Here is a 12,755-nt window from a genome sequence, read left to right on the forward strand (position 1 = left end):
TATAAAGGATCTGGCGGGGGGGTGGGGGGTGGGGGGTGGCGGGGGTGTGTGTGTGGGGAATGCAAACTAGTAAAATGTAGAAAGGAGGAAGGAACCCAGGCAGGGGCGGGAGAGGGGGAAGCCACAGCCCCAGAGATGGCCAGCGTGGAGCCTGAGAGCTGGGGGGGGGGAGTGGGGGAGGGGGGCACTGTGTGTGTGTGTGTGTGTGTGTGTGTGTGTGTGCACGCGTGTGTATAATAGGATGAGACTTTTGGCTCTGGGGATCATCCCCTCCCTAAGTATCTCCACCCCCTTCTCTGAGCCCCCGCCCAAATCCCTCCACCTACAAACCTTCTTGAAGCTATGCGGTAGGAACATCAGGATTCAGGATATTTTCCTTCCCCCCACCCCCATCCTTTTGAGGCATAATGGTCACACAAAATTGTATGCCTGTTTTTTAATGCTTATTTTTAATTTTTTTTTCAACGTTTTTTATTTATTTTTGGGACAGAGAGAGACAGAGCATGAACGGGGGAGGGGCAGAGAGAGAGGGAGACACAGAATCGGAAACAGGCTCCAGGCTCCGAGCCATCAGCCCAGAGCCCGACGCGGGGCTCGAACTCACGGATCGCGAGATCGTGACCTGGCTGAAGTCGGACGCTTAACCGACTGCGCCACCCAGGCGCCCTTAATGCTTATTTTTGAGAGACCTCATGAGCGGGGGAGGGGCAGAGACAGAGGGAGACACAGAATCCCAAGCAGGCTCCAGGCTCCGAGCTGGCGGCACAGAGCCCGAGGCGGGGCTCGAACCCGTGAACCGTGAGATCATGACCCGAGCTGCAGTTGGACGCACAACCGACTGAGCCACCCAGGCCCCTAAAATTGTATACATTTAAAGTACACAGCGTGATGATTTGATATATGTATACATTGTGGAATCACTGCCACAGCCAAGCTGATTAACACAGGCATCACCTTACACAGCTATCATTTCTTGATAGTGTGTGTGTGTGTGGGGGGGGGGTGGTGAGGGGAGACACTTAAAATCTCTTGGGTTAGCAAATTCCAAGCACACAATCTAGTATTCTTAACTGTACTTTACCATGTTGTACATTAGCTCCCCAGAATTTATTCACGTCATAACTGGAAGTTACAGTTTTCTTTCTACTTTTGATATCCTTGATATTTCCCATAGTAAAACATTTTTCAGAAACAGACTCGTTCGTATTTTCTTGTCCTGAGAAGCAGTAGTGGATAATGAAATGCTTGAACTTTGGAGTCCAGTAGCTTAGCTGTGGTTTTAAATCTGAGCCCTGTCACTCTCTGGTGGTTTGACCTTGGTCAAGCCCCTTAACCCCTCTGAAACTCAATTTCCTCTTCGGTAAAGTGGGGATAATCAGAGTGCCCTCACTTCTGGGATTGTTGTGAAGACAGAGAGGGCTTTAAACCATGCAAAGCAGTGGGCACAATGCCCCCGCATAATAAGCACAGAAATGGTAGCTAGTAATGTCTCTCTGACTTTAAAAGTAATCCACGTTCATTGGCCAACACTTGGAAAGAACTAGGAGAAGAAAAATCGCATGCAAGCCCCAATTCTGGAGACACCAAGCCGAAGTGAGTTTTAGAGTACCCCTTCCGTGTTTTTTGAACAAAGAAAAATGGGATGACACTGGTCAGTTTTTTAAAAAAATTTTTTTCTAATGTTCATTTATTTTTTAAAGAGAGAGACAGAGCATGAGCGGGGGAGACGCAGGGAGGGAGACACAGAATCCCAAGCAGGCTCCAGGCTCTGAGCTGTCAGCACAGAGCCCGACGCGGGGCTCGAACTCACAGACCGCAAGATCATGACCCGAGCCAAAGACGGACACCCAACCGACTGAGCCACCCAGGCGCCCCCACACTGGTCAGTTTTGTAAAGTTCCCTTTTTCCAATGAACGGTACGTAGTGAATGTTCCCCCCCCCTCCCCAGCACTAAATATGCTTCTACGCGCACCATATGTCATTGCTTCCACGCCCCACATGCTTCTTCGCCCACCATATGTCATTGCTTCCACGTCCCACAGTGTTCCGCACCAAGCTTTTTTTTGCTCCTTTTTCCCCCTTCCTTTGACAGATGTGGAACCTGAGGCTTGGACAGGGGAAGTGTTCTTCCCCCAGTCACACAGCTAGCTGCTGGCAGAGCTGGGACTCAAATGCAGGTTGTCAGGCATATCCCACATCAGCCTGAGTCCTTGAGCGCCTGCAGGGGGTGGGGAGGTGGGGGAGGTGTAGCCACTCCCCACACCCCCACCCCAGCTTTCCAGACAGGTCTCCGTCTTCTTCGCCCCTGCCCCTCCCTTTGCCGCAGCCTCAGGCCCCGGGTGGGCGGGAACCCCACCGGGCAGCCGGTTCAGTCTCCATGGTGATGAGAGGAGGGGCGGGGCTGCTGAGGGGGAGGCCAGCTTCTCTCCTGCTGGGTCCCCATCAGCCCCCTGGTGCCCCGTCTCCTCGTCTCCTCTAATTTTATGAGTCTAATGACGCCCGCCGAGCCGGGAGGATGTGAGACCCGAGGTTTTTTGTTTTTGTTTTGTTTTGTTTTTCCTTCTCTTTGCCTGGTGCTAAAAGGCTCTCCCTTCCTGCCCCCATCCACAACAAGAATCCTTCTGGCTTGCTTAAGAATAAAAAACGGTGGCCACCCCTGGCATCTACTAGGTGCCAGACGCTTTGCATATATTATCTCCAAGCCTAAAAACAGCCCTCGAGGGAGGGATGAGAGGGAGGGGTGATTATTCTCCATTTTGGAGATGAGGAAACTGAGCGATCATGTCCCTGGCAAGGTCACACCGCCTTTCACGGAGAGAAGACTTCTTCCGCTTACTTGGAGCCATTGCCAGGAGGACTTGTCACCCTGGGCCCTCACCCTGGCTCTACCTTCTTGGCCCCCCAGAGTCAGATGCCTGTGTCTGTACAAGGAAGAGAGCGCTGAGCAGCAGCCGAGACACCTAGACTGATGATTTGTCAAAAACTTAGATTTTGAAAAAAAAAATGATCTCATACAGATTTGAACACTTGCAGCTCTCACTTCCCCCAAATTCCCGAGTCCCCTGGGCCCAGGCAGATGTTGCATCTGTGAGGGTGTCAGGCAGGAAAGGAGCGTTATGATGGAATTCATGTGACTGTGACTTACATTGCCACCAAAACGAAATCTTAAAGCCAACTGGCGAGTTTCTGCACAAGCCACCCCTCCACCACCACTTCGCTCTGATGGCTCACGCCCAGCCAAATCCTTTTCAGTGCTGCCACTGGCCACGGAGGTGCCTCACTGCTTCACATCTGACTCTCTACCGAGTCACAGAAATCCCCAGTTGACATTGGCTTCCACAATAGGCACATTATCTCAGAGAACTCCAAAGAGACAGGCAGGTTTATGCTGATTCAGCAGCTAGCAGACATTTGTCATCTCTCCACCTCTCTGTCTGTCATCCTGGCGTCTCAGATCTACCTTCACCCCGGCTTCTCTCATGGCTATAAGATGGCTGCAGCGGCTCCAGCCATTGCAGCTAAGCAAGCTTCTTCCAGTGTCTCCTCTTCCTCTGCTCCTCTTCCTCCTCTTCCTCCTCTTTGTTGGGTCTTATCATTATTGTAAAATATTCCAAACATGTAGATAGGAATAGACTACCCAGGTTTATAAAATCTTCACATTATGCCATACTTACCTCCTATAGTTTCTTTCCGATCTGTGAATTTTAATACACGTGTAGCTATATGTAAGGATTAGAATTTGTCCACCGTCCTCTCAAACTCTCTCCTCCTGTCCCGACTCACCATTGCTGCAAGCATAAGGAAAATACAGCATCCCTACAGGAATTCCAAGGTGGGGTGGATCCAAGATAGTTAATTCAGGGGCTGGTTTTGTCCATCTTTCTACCCTGTGGTCCTTGGGAAGCTGACTTTTCCCAGAGGCAAGCGCATCGGGTTGAGAGCAGGTGGGTCCGTCGTGCCCACCAGGCTACCCCACTCTCTGTGCGAACCTGATCACAGAATCTCTTCCGAAATTCAGGTTCCTTATTGAAAGATGGGGAGAAGCGCCAGTCATGTGATGTGTTCTGAGGGCTGAGCTCATGTGTGAATCAGTCTGCACGGAGAAGGCGCTCGGTACGTAGTCTTAGTTCAGTCACTGGCTGGCTGGAGCGTCCTGAAACCGCCAGGAAAACATGGCAGGGGCGCTACAGACTGAGCTCTCCGTCCTCTGAGCCTTGGGTCTGGGCTTGACGTGTGCAAGAGAGAGGAGTCCGTGGCTCGCATCGCCTCGGGGAGCCCCCTGGTGCTGTGAGCAGTGGCCGGTTGCCACACAGCAGTCGAGAGTGTGGGCTGGGAACCTTACAGACCTGGGCCCACATCCCAGCTCGCCACCTGCCCGCTGTGTGAGTTTCGGCTGGTAGCCTAACCTTGCTGAACCCCGCGTTCCCCCGTGGTCCCCACTTTATCCTCAAGCGAGAGTCCTTCGTGGAGGTCTGACCTCAACGTGCACTATGTACAAGGCAATCAGACGCTGCACTGTGTGGATGACCCCTTGAGAGGGTGTCTCCCCGACCTTGTTATACTAAGGAAGTGCCTCCTTCTGAGCCTCTGTCTCATAAACGGGCCCTTTGGGGTTCTCTGGTCGGGGAGGTGTGGGCAGATCTTCCTTATGGTATTATTATTATTATTGTTGCCGCTGTTGTTGTTGTGGTTGCAATTTCTGCAAAGCCCAGAGTAGATCACAAGATATATTTAATGGTGAACAAATGAAAGGAGGGTCAGAACCCAGAGCATGAATTCCAGACGATGCGTGTTTGGAGTCTGAGAAGCTCAAGCGCAGCCTGACCTGACGATCCCCCAAGGCTTCCAGAAGGAGGCGACCTTGGCCCTGGAGTGCCAGCCCACCCGAGTGTGGTGCTGGCGGAAAGCCAGCCTCTGAGACTGAAGGCGCTGGCCCTGCACAGAGGTCGGTTACTGCAAAGAGGTGAGTCGCCCTCCCAGGGGACGGCAGGGACAGAGTGTGGCTCTCACTTCTTTCATTCCGAACAGCTTCACCTCTGTTACGACATGGGCTCTGGCAGTCTGGGCCTCTTCCAGCCCGAGGGAGGGTCACAGGAAGTAAGGCAACATGCGGTTGCCAAATGGCCAAGGGCCTCCAACAGCCAAAGCCAAGTCCCCTCGGCCACATGCGGAAATCGGTGCCTGTGCTCAGCCAGCCCTGGGGGCCGAGGGTGGTGGTCCCAAGGAGAACTGTTGCTGGGAAAGAGCAAATGATCCCTGCCTGGCCCTACCCAGGGTGATAAGAGCACGGGGCCGGGGACACAGACAGGCGGGGATGAGAGGAAGCCAGTGACGGACAAGGGCCTGGCTTTGGCTTTGCCTCTACGTGGCCCTGCCTCTCTGGACTCCAGGGTCCCCGTCCATAAGAGCAGCCTCCATCTTTGGAGGGCTTAAACCATGCCAGGAATGAAGCCAAGCCTTTGGCTAACGTTCCCTTTTAATCCTCCCCCATCCCTGAAAGTAGGTCTCCTTGGCTCCATTTCACAGATGAGAAGCTTGAGGCTCAGAACAGTGAACCAGCTTGCCCAGGGCCACACAGCTGAGAGGTGGCAAAGGGATGTTGAGGGCTTCTGAATGAGGGGACAGAGGACCTCCTGCCAGGTCGTGGGGTGGCAGACCAGGTGGAGGGAACAGCTTGAGTCAAGGCACGGAGGGTGAAGATCCCCAGGGGCTGCAGTGTGGACTGCAAGGGGGAAGGTGCTGGGGGAGGGCCGTGGGGCCAGGCCGTGGTCTTGTTCTTGGGGACCAGGGACCACCCAAGTTTTTCAAGTACGAAGGTCGGCCCACGACCCGTAGCTGGATTTGCAGCTGGTGGGCCAAGGAAAACCACCGCAAATTTAGCAACTCTTTTAAATGAATTTGCATTTTTCTGGCCTCCCCTTTGCAGGCATTTGACATGAGGAGCCGGGGGCGTGTTTGATGATATTTGATGGTTTGGCGAAGGGACTTCTGAATGCCCAAAAGTTGCCCTGCCCGTTCCCTGCCCCCCTCCCCAACCTCCCCCCCCCCACCCCCGCCCCGGCCCTCACTACACCTGGGAGCTGAACCCAGAGACCGTCCTGTTCAGAAACAAAGTATTGATTCATTGTCATCTGGGCCAGTGGCCAGTGGCTGGGCTGGGCAGGAGCCAGAAGGCAGTGGGACCGGCCTCTCCCCCCTGCCTAGCCCTTCTCGTCCCAGCCTTGGGCTGGCCTCTGTGCTGCGTGGGGGGAGGAATCCCAAGGATGGCTGGCTTGGCTGGAGGGGGAGAGAGGGAGAGAGTTTGCGATTACTAACCAGTCGCACAGTTTGAAGAACAGAGAAAGGGACCCTGGGCCTCCAGCCACAGAGGCTAGGACACCAAGGCCTAGCGGTGTCCTAAATCCAGCTGATCGGAGCAGTAATTCCAAATTCCTAGGGGTCGGGGAAGGGCTAGAGATCAGAGAGGCAGGTGGGGTGAGTGTTTCTTCCCCCTGACTTGAGGACGTGTGCCAGCTCCCCAGACAATGCTTCATGGCCACGTGGGTTTGCAGACCCTTGGAAAGAAGTCAGAGCCTCTATCCCCGTGCCCACTGCGCGTACCCACAGCCTAGAGGCCAAGGCTTCCTTGGTGACAGTTGGGACCATGGAAGGACTTGGAACAGAGATGTACTTTCGTTATGGGGTAACATTTATGGGACACGAACTCGACGCAAACGCACACAGTGGCCGCCTGAGCCGCTCAATTAATTTTTAAGAAGTTCACTCTGCCTTCGTGGTAGAGGCCTGGAGAACTTCCTATGATTCCACAAGTCAAACTCTTATCCTTGGCGCAATTCCTTTTCTGCTCCGATTAGCCACAGTTGCTCTCTGTTGTTTGCAGTTAGGAACGACACCCGCGTCTGTGCTGTGTACAAGAGCACGCACGCGTGGCTCTAAGGAGACTAGGGGGTGGGGCTGAGGAGAAGTCCACACCCTGGCCTCCTCCCACCGCGCCCTCTTCCTGCCCCATGACGTTGACGCACTGAGGGCTCAGTGGCCGGGGAGGTAGCTAGGTGGGTGTTGACGGAGACAGAGCTCTGTGATGTCGCCCAGAGGAAACCCTGGCTGGGCCAGTGAGCGCCTCCCTTCCCCCGCCACCACACGTCTCCCAGCACATCAGTGGGTTCTGACGTGGGCCATCCATGGGCTCCAAGAGAGATCAGTCCATGGGGCGCCCTAGAGAGCCCTGCCGGCCATCAAGAGCCTACTGTGCCCCTTGTCCTGTGGTATGCATTCCTCAAAGGGTGAACAACTTTGGGGCTCTGCCCGCAAGTTGCTGCCAGTCCAACTGGGGATGAGGTGACTGCTGGAAACTGGGGCCACCCTTGCTGGGCCAGAGCCGGCGCTCTGCACGTGTAATGGGACACCGTTGTTGATGGCTGGAGATACTCAGTCTCTGCTCAAGCCCTGCCTGCTGAAAAGAGTCTGGCTTCGCCGACTCAGCTTCTTCTGTCCCCTGCCACCTGAGGAGGGGGCTGCAGGGTTTTCTGGAGTTCTGGATGAAGAGGGTGGGGAAGGACCAAGGTTCTAGGTTCTAGGGTCCCCTCTGGGGACAGATCTGGAATCTACATGTGAACAACGAAGATTCTTACCTGTTTCCTGATTTATCCTAAGTATGGCTCCTGGCACCCAGTAGGTGCTCAGTACGTGCCTGTTGGCTGAACCAAGGGAGTTTGGAGCAGGAGGACCCCCAGAGAGATGGCAGAGACAGTGGCGAGGGAAGCGGCTGGCTGAAGAGACGGAAAGATTAGAAAGTGTTTCTGTAAGACTGCGCGTATTCCCTTCAGGATGCTCTAAATCACCATGAAGAACTTGAGCCGTTTTAAATTCATCCGGGGGATGTCGGGTCTGCGACCCTGAGACCGCCACATGCCCTGGGATGGGGCCAGTAGGCACATACATCTATCGGCTAGATTCCCACAACAATCCCTTTATTTTTTAAATTTTTTAATGTTTATTATTTATTTTAGAGAGAGAGAGAGAGAGTGTGAGCGAGGGAGGGGCAGAGAGAGAGGGAGACACCGAATCTGGAGGCTCCAGGCTCCGAGCTGTCAGCACAGAGCCCGACGTGGGGCTCGAACCCACAAACTGTGAGATCATGACCTGAGCCGAAGTCGGAAGCTTGACCGACTGAGCCTCCCAGGCGCCCGATGCAACAATCCTTCTAAACATTACTGACACTTAAATGAGCCAGGTATCCTTCTAAGCTATTTGTATGTGCACACCCGCACATATGCACACACAACATCCTGACGTTGTCCACACCATGTTTATCCCCGTGTTACCGGGGAAGATACGGAGGCACAGAGAAGTTAGGTAACTGGCCCAGGGACACACAGCGGTAAGTAACGAAGTGGGAGTTGGTCTGGCGGGCGCCAGAGGCCACCCTCTTGACCTTAACAGTTATCTACAAGAGCCTGGGGAGCGAGGGAGGGGTGAGCTGGCTCTGAGGGGCAGGCTGCCCTGAACGAGACTTCTGAGTCTGAATTTCTGTCCCTCTTTCCAGTCCCCGGCCTTGTCTGCCCAGGGAGGAAAAATAAACATTGACAGGACGAGACTCAGGGTTCATTCGGGGGCTGCTGTTTTCCCAGCTGCAGAGTGGCCGTCTCCTCCCAGCGTCCCCAAGCCAGCCCTGGACTCCAGTGGCTCCAAAGAGCCAGGACAAAGTGTGCTCATCGTGGGAAAATGAGCAAACACAGGAGCAAAGAAAATAAAGATGAGCTGTAACCCCTGCGCTCAGAGAGACTCCTGGACACCGTTTAGGATGCTTATCTGGCAGTTTGACTTTCTACCAGTGTGTGCATATGTGCACACACAAACACACACACGGAAGCTCGTTTTACAGTTGTAGGACATGGATATTCATCTGACGATACTGTGGATGTTAATTCCATCTCATCGAATTGTTCTCGCACAGCAGGTGTTTTTTAGCTCTCACGTTGCTGGCTCATTTCATTTACAACATGCGGCACGTCTTACAGTTTGCATTTTGTTATTGAGGCGTCATTCGCCTACAGGAAGAGCCACCCTTTCTAGCGTTTAGGTCTCAGTTTTGAGCCGACTCACGGCCGTGTGATCACCACCATAATCAACGCCAATCGCCTTCATCCCCGACAAGTTCCCTGTACCCCTGTGTAGTCAGCCCCGCCCAACTCCCCAGCCCCCGGCAACCCCTGGTGTTTTCTTTTCCCAGAAATTTGCCTGTTCCGGAAAGTCATATAAAAGGGATCACAGAGTATGCAGCCTTTGAGTCTGGCTTCTGTCCCTTCACATAGTGCACTGAGGTTAACCATGGAGCTACAATCTATCAGCAGTGTTTCTTTTTACAGCTGAGTAATAATCCACTGTATGGATATACCACAGTTTGTTTATCCATTCCCCAGGTGAAGAATCTGGGTTGTTTCCGGCTTTGGGTGATTATGATTAGAGCTGCTGTAAACATTCATGTGCAGGCTTTGGCGTAAACTTATGCTTTTTTACTCTTTTGGAAATTCCTTAGGTTGGGATTGCCAGATCCTATGGTATGAGCCTAAACACACACTACATTTTGGGGGGGAATATGTAAAAAAACCGAATTGCATTTATTTGTGGGTTTTTTTTTTAATTTTTAAATTTTTAAAAATGTTTATTTGTTTTTGAGAGAAAGAGAGACAGAGCACAAGCAAGGGAGGGTTAGAGAGAGAGGGAGACACAGAATCTGAGACGGGCTTTAGTCTCTGAGCTGTCAGCACAGAGCCCGATGCAAGGCTCAAACCCACGAACCATGAGATCATGACCTGAGCCAAAGTCTGACGCTTAACCGACTGAGCCACCCAGGGGCCCTTTATTTGTGTTTTTTTTCATATTGTTATAACGATTCAAATAATACAGAGGAAAAACTAACAGCTTACTGTAAATCCTTTCTTCTTTGTAATGTGTGTATGGACATCTTCTGGAGTACACAAAGAGGATTATACTATATATGTGGTCCTACCACCTGCTGTTTTCAGTACGTCCGTGTTACCGCGTTAAAACCCACCACATCTTTTTGGGTTACTGCACAACATACCGTTGTATGGATACACAAAAATGTATTTAAACAATCCCCTCTTGTTGGACAGACAAGTAGATGGTTTTTATTTTTCGGTTCTTACAAACAACATCCTACAACTAAGTATTGTTTCACATTGACAGTTATTTCTTTAGGATAAATTCCTAGATGTGGACTTGCCGACATTAAGAGTCACAGGCCAGTTGATTTCATTTCACTTTTTCTTTCATATTTTTCTTTCTCTTGCATAGACGAGCAGCTGATATTCGGCCCAACCTGCGTTGCCAATCTGGGAAGAAAAGATGGCCTGTCAAATAAACAGTGCCGGAACAATTGGCTATTCAGACGGAAGAAAATGGAAGTGATCCCCTAACTTACGCCATACACTAAAAATCTATACCAGATGGATTAAGGATTTAAATGTAAACGGTGAAACTTACAGCTTTAGAATGAAATATAGGACAGCCTCCTTACAGACAGGTCCTTGAGGAAAGCTTTTAAACATATTATTCCAAAAATTTAAACCATAAAGGAAATATTTGGTAAGTTTGGCCACCTTCAAGTTGAAAACTTCCATTCATCTAAAACCCCATTAAAAGAATAAAAAGGCCAGTTCACGATCTGTAGTAAGATGTTTGCAACTCTCATTGCTAGACAAAGAGTAGCATCCATAATATATAAACAACATCTATGAATCAAAGAGACTAATAAATAACACAACAGAAAATGAACAAAAAAACGTGAACAGAAATTTCATAAAAGAAGGAACATTTGTCATTATTCTCCAAACTGCACACACACGCCTTTCTTTCTGTGGTACGTTCCACAATAAAAATGAAAAAAATCCATAATCATTTTTATTTCCTGTAAAAGCCACACATCATTGTACCAACATTAACTTCTTAGTTTTGACAAACGTGCTATGATTGAGCAAGACGTTATCATTAGGAGAATTGAGGTGAAGGATAAATCGGAATTCTTTATACTGTCTTTGCAACTGTTCTGCAAGCCTAAAATTATTTCAAAATAAAAAGATTCCTGTTCAAGTACTGCAGAAGTCAAGCCATGCAGAGACTTGGAGACTAACTCCTCTGAAGAACTTGGATTCTGTTCTGTGAGCCGTGGGGTCAACGGAGGGTTTCCAGAAGGTGGGGCAGAGTCCAATGGATGTGAAAAGACAAAACACAGCTTCTTAAGAGTCTCAAATACTGTCAGAGATGTGGAGGCAGAACTTCCCTTCGGCCAGATGGAGACTGCCTTGACCATGGTCCCTGTGAGTCCCTGTGATGGGGGGACGCGAGGAGGCGAGCCAGGGAGAACACAGCATCCATTGATCAGAGTGGACATCGGGTGGGGAGGGAGAGTCCCACAGCCGGTCGTCACAGGGTCCTGGGGGACACAGGGAGGAAACGGGGGGGGGGAGCCAGAGGCTGTGGGGGGGGTTGGTGGGGTTGGGAGGGAAGCCTGGGAACTGAGCATACAACGCCCCCCCACCCCCAACTTCCTGTGTCCTGCAGTCAAACCCTGGGGCTGTCTGCTCCCCCCAGCCTCCCACCTCTGGTACTTCCACCCTCAACAAGTGGCCTCCTTCTCCTCCTTTCTCTCTCTTCCGATGCTCAGGCACACACACCTGCCTCTTCCCCCTCTGCCTCCCTCCCTTCTTCTCAGCTCCCAGAAGAGGCTCTTGCCTTTTCTGAATTTTTTTGTCTTCTCAGCTCACAAAATTCTCCATCAGAAAATCAGATAAACCTTCTCTTTGATCCCATGCCTCCCTCCTGCCACCCCTTCCTCCTCCTCTCCTTGGCCAAACCTCCTCAAAGCCCCATTTGTCTCCGGGGGGGCCTGACTTCTGCTTCTTGCCCTCAGGCCACCCTCTCCACTCAGCCGCTGGAACCTCCCATCCCATAGATGAGAGCAACACCTTTCCCTTGGCCAACTCACCCCTGCGCCCTGCTTTCTCTCTTTCCGTTACACCCCTCATCCCCCAGAGGTGTTGTGTTTCTTGTCTGTCTCCCTCACCCTGTTGAATTGTGTGTCCTCCCCCCTCCCCCAGCCCTGCTGCTGGATTCCTATGCTGTTGTCCTGACTTCCAGGACCACAGAATGTGTCCTTCTTTCGAGATACGGTCTTTACAGAGGTGATGAAGTCAAAATGAGGTCGTTGCAGTGGGCCCTCATCCACTATGACTGGTGTCCTCATAAAAAGTGGAAATTTGAGCCCGCGTATTCACAGGAACACGTCGCGCGAACATGAAGGTGGCCAATCACAAGCCAACGAGAGAGATCTAGAACAAACCATTCCATTTCCTCCCTGCCGCCACCTTGATTTCAGACTCTTAGCTTCCAGAACGGGGAGAAAGTAAGTTTTTGTCGTTTAAACTATCCGGTCTATAGCACTTGGTTACGGCAGCCCTACAGACTGATCTAGATGGTGACAGCAGGGACCTCGCTCTGCTCACTCCAGTGTTTCTGGTGCCAATAACAATGCTTGGCATACAGCAGGAACTCAGTAAAAATATTTGATGTGGGAGGGAGTGAAAGGCCTTTTTCTAAACTCAATGGACACTCCTGTTGGTCACCTGGTAATTATTATTATTTTTTAATATATTTCTTAGACGGGGAGGAACCTGTAAGATTCAAAGGGACAAGCCACAAAGAGCATCTCCTCTCAGAGGTGTTCACTGAA

The sequence above is a fragment of the Panthera tigris genome, chromosome A3 (genome assembly GCF_018350195.1).
Source record: "Panthera tigris isolate Pti1 chromosome A3, P.tigris_Pti1_mat1.1, whole genome shotgun sequence".
In the NCBI taxonomy this organism is placed as follows: Eukaryota; Metazoa; Chordata; class Mammalia; order Carnivora; family Felidae; genus Panthera; species Panthera tigris.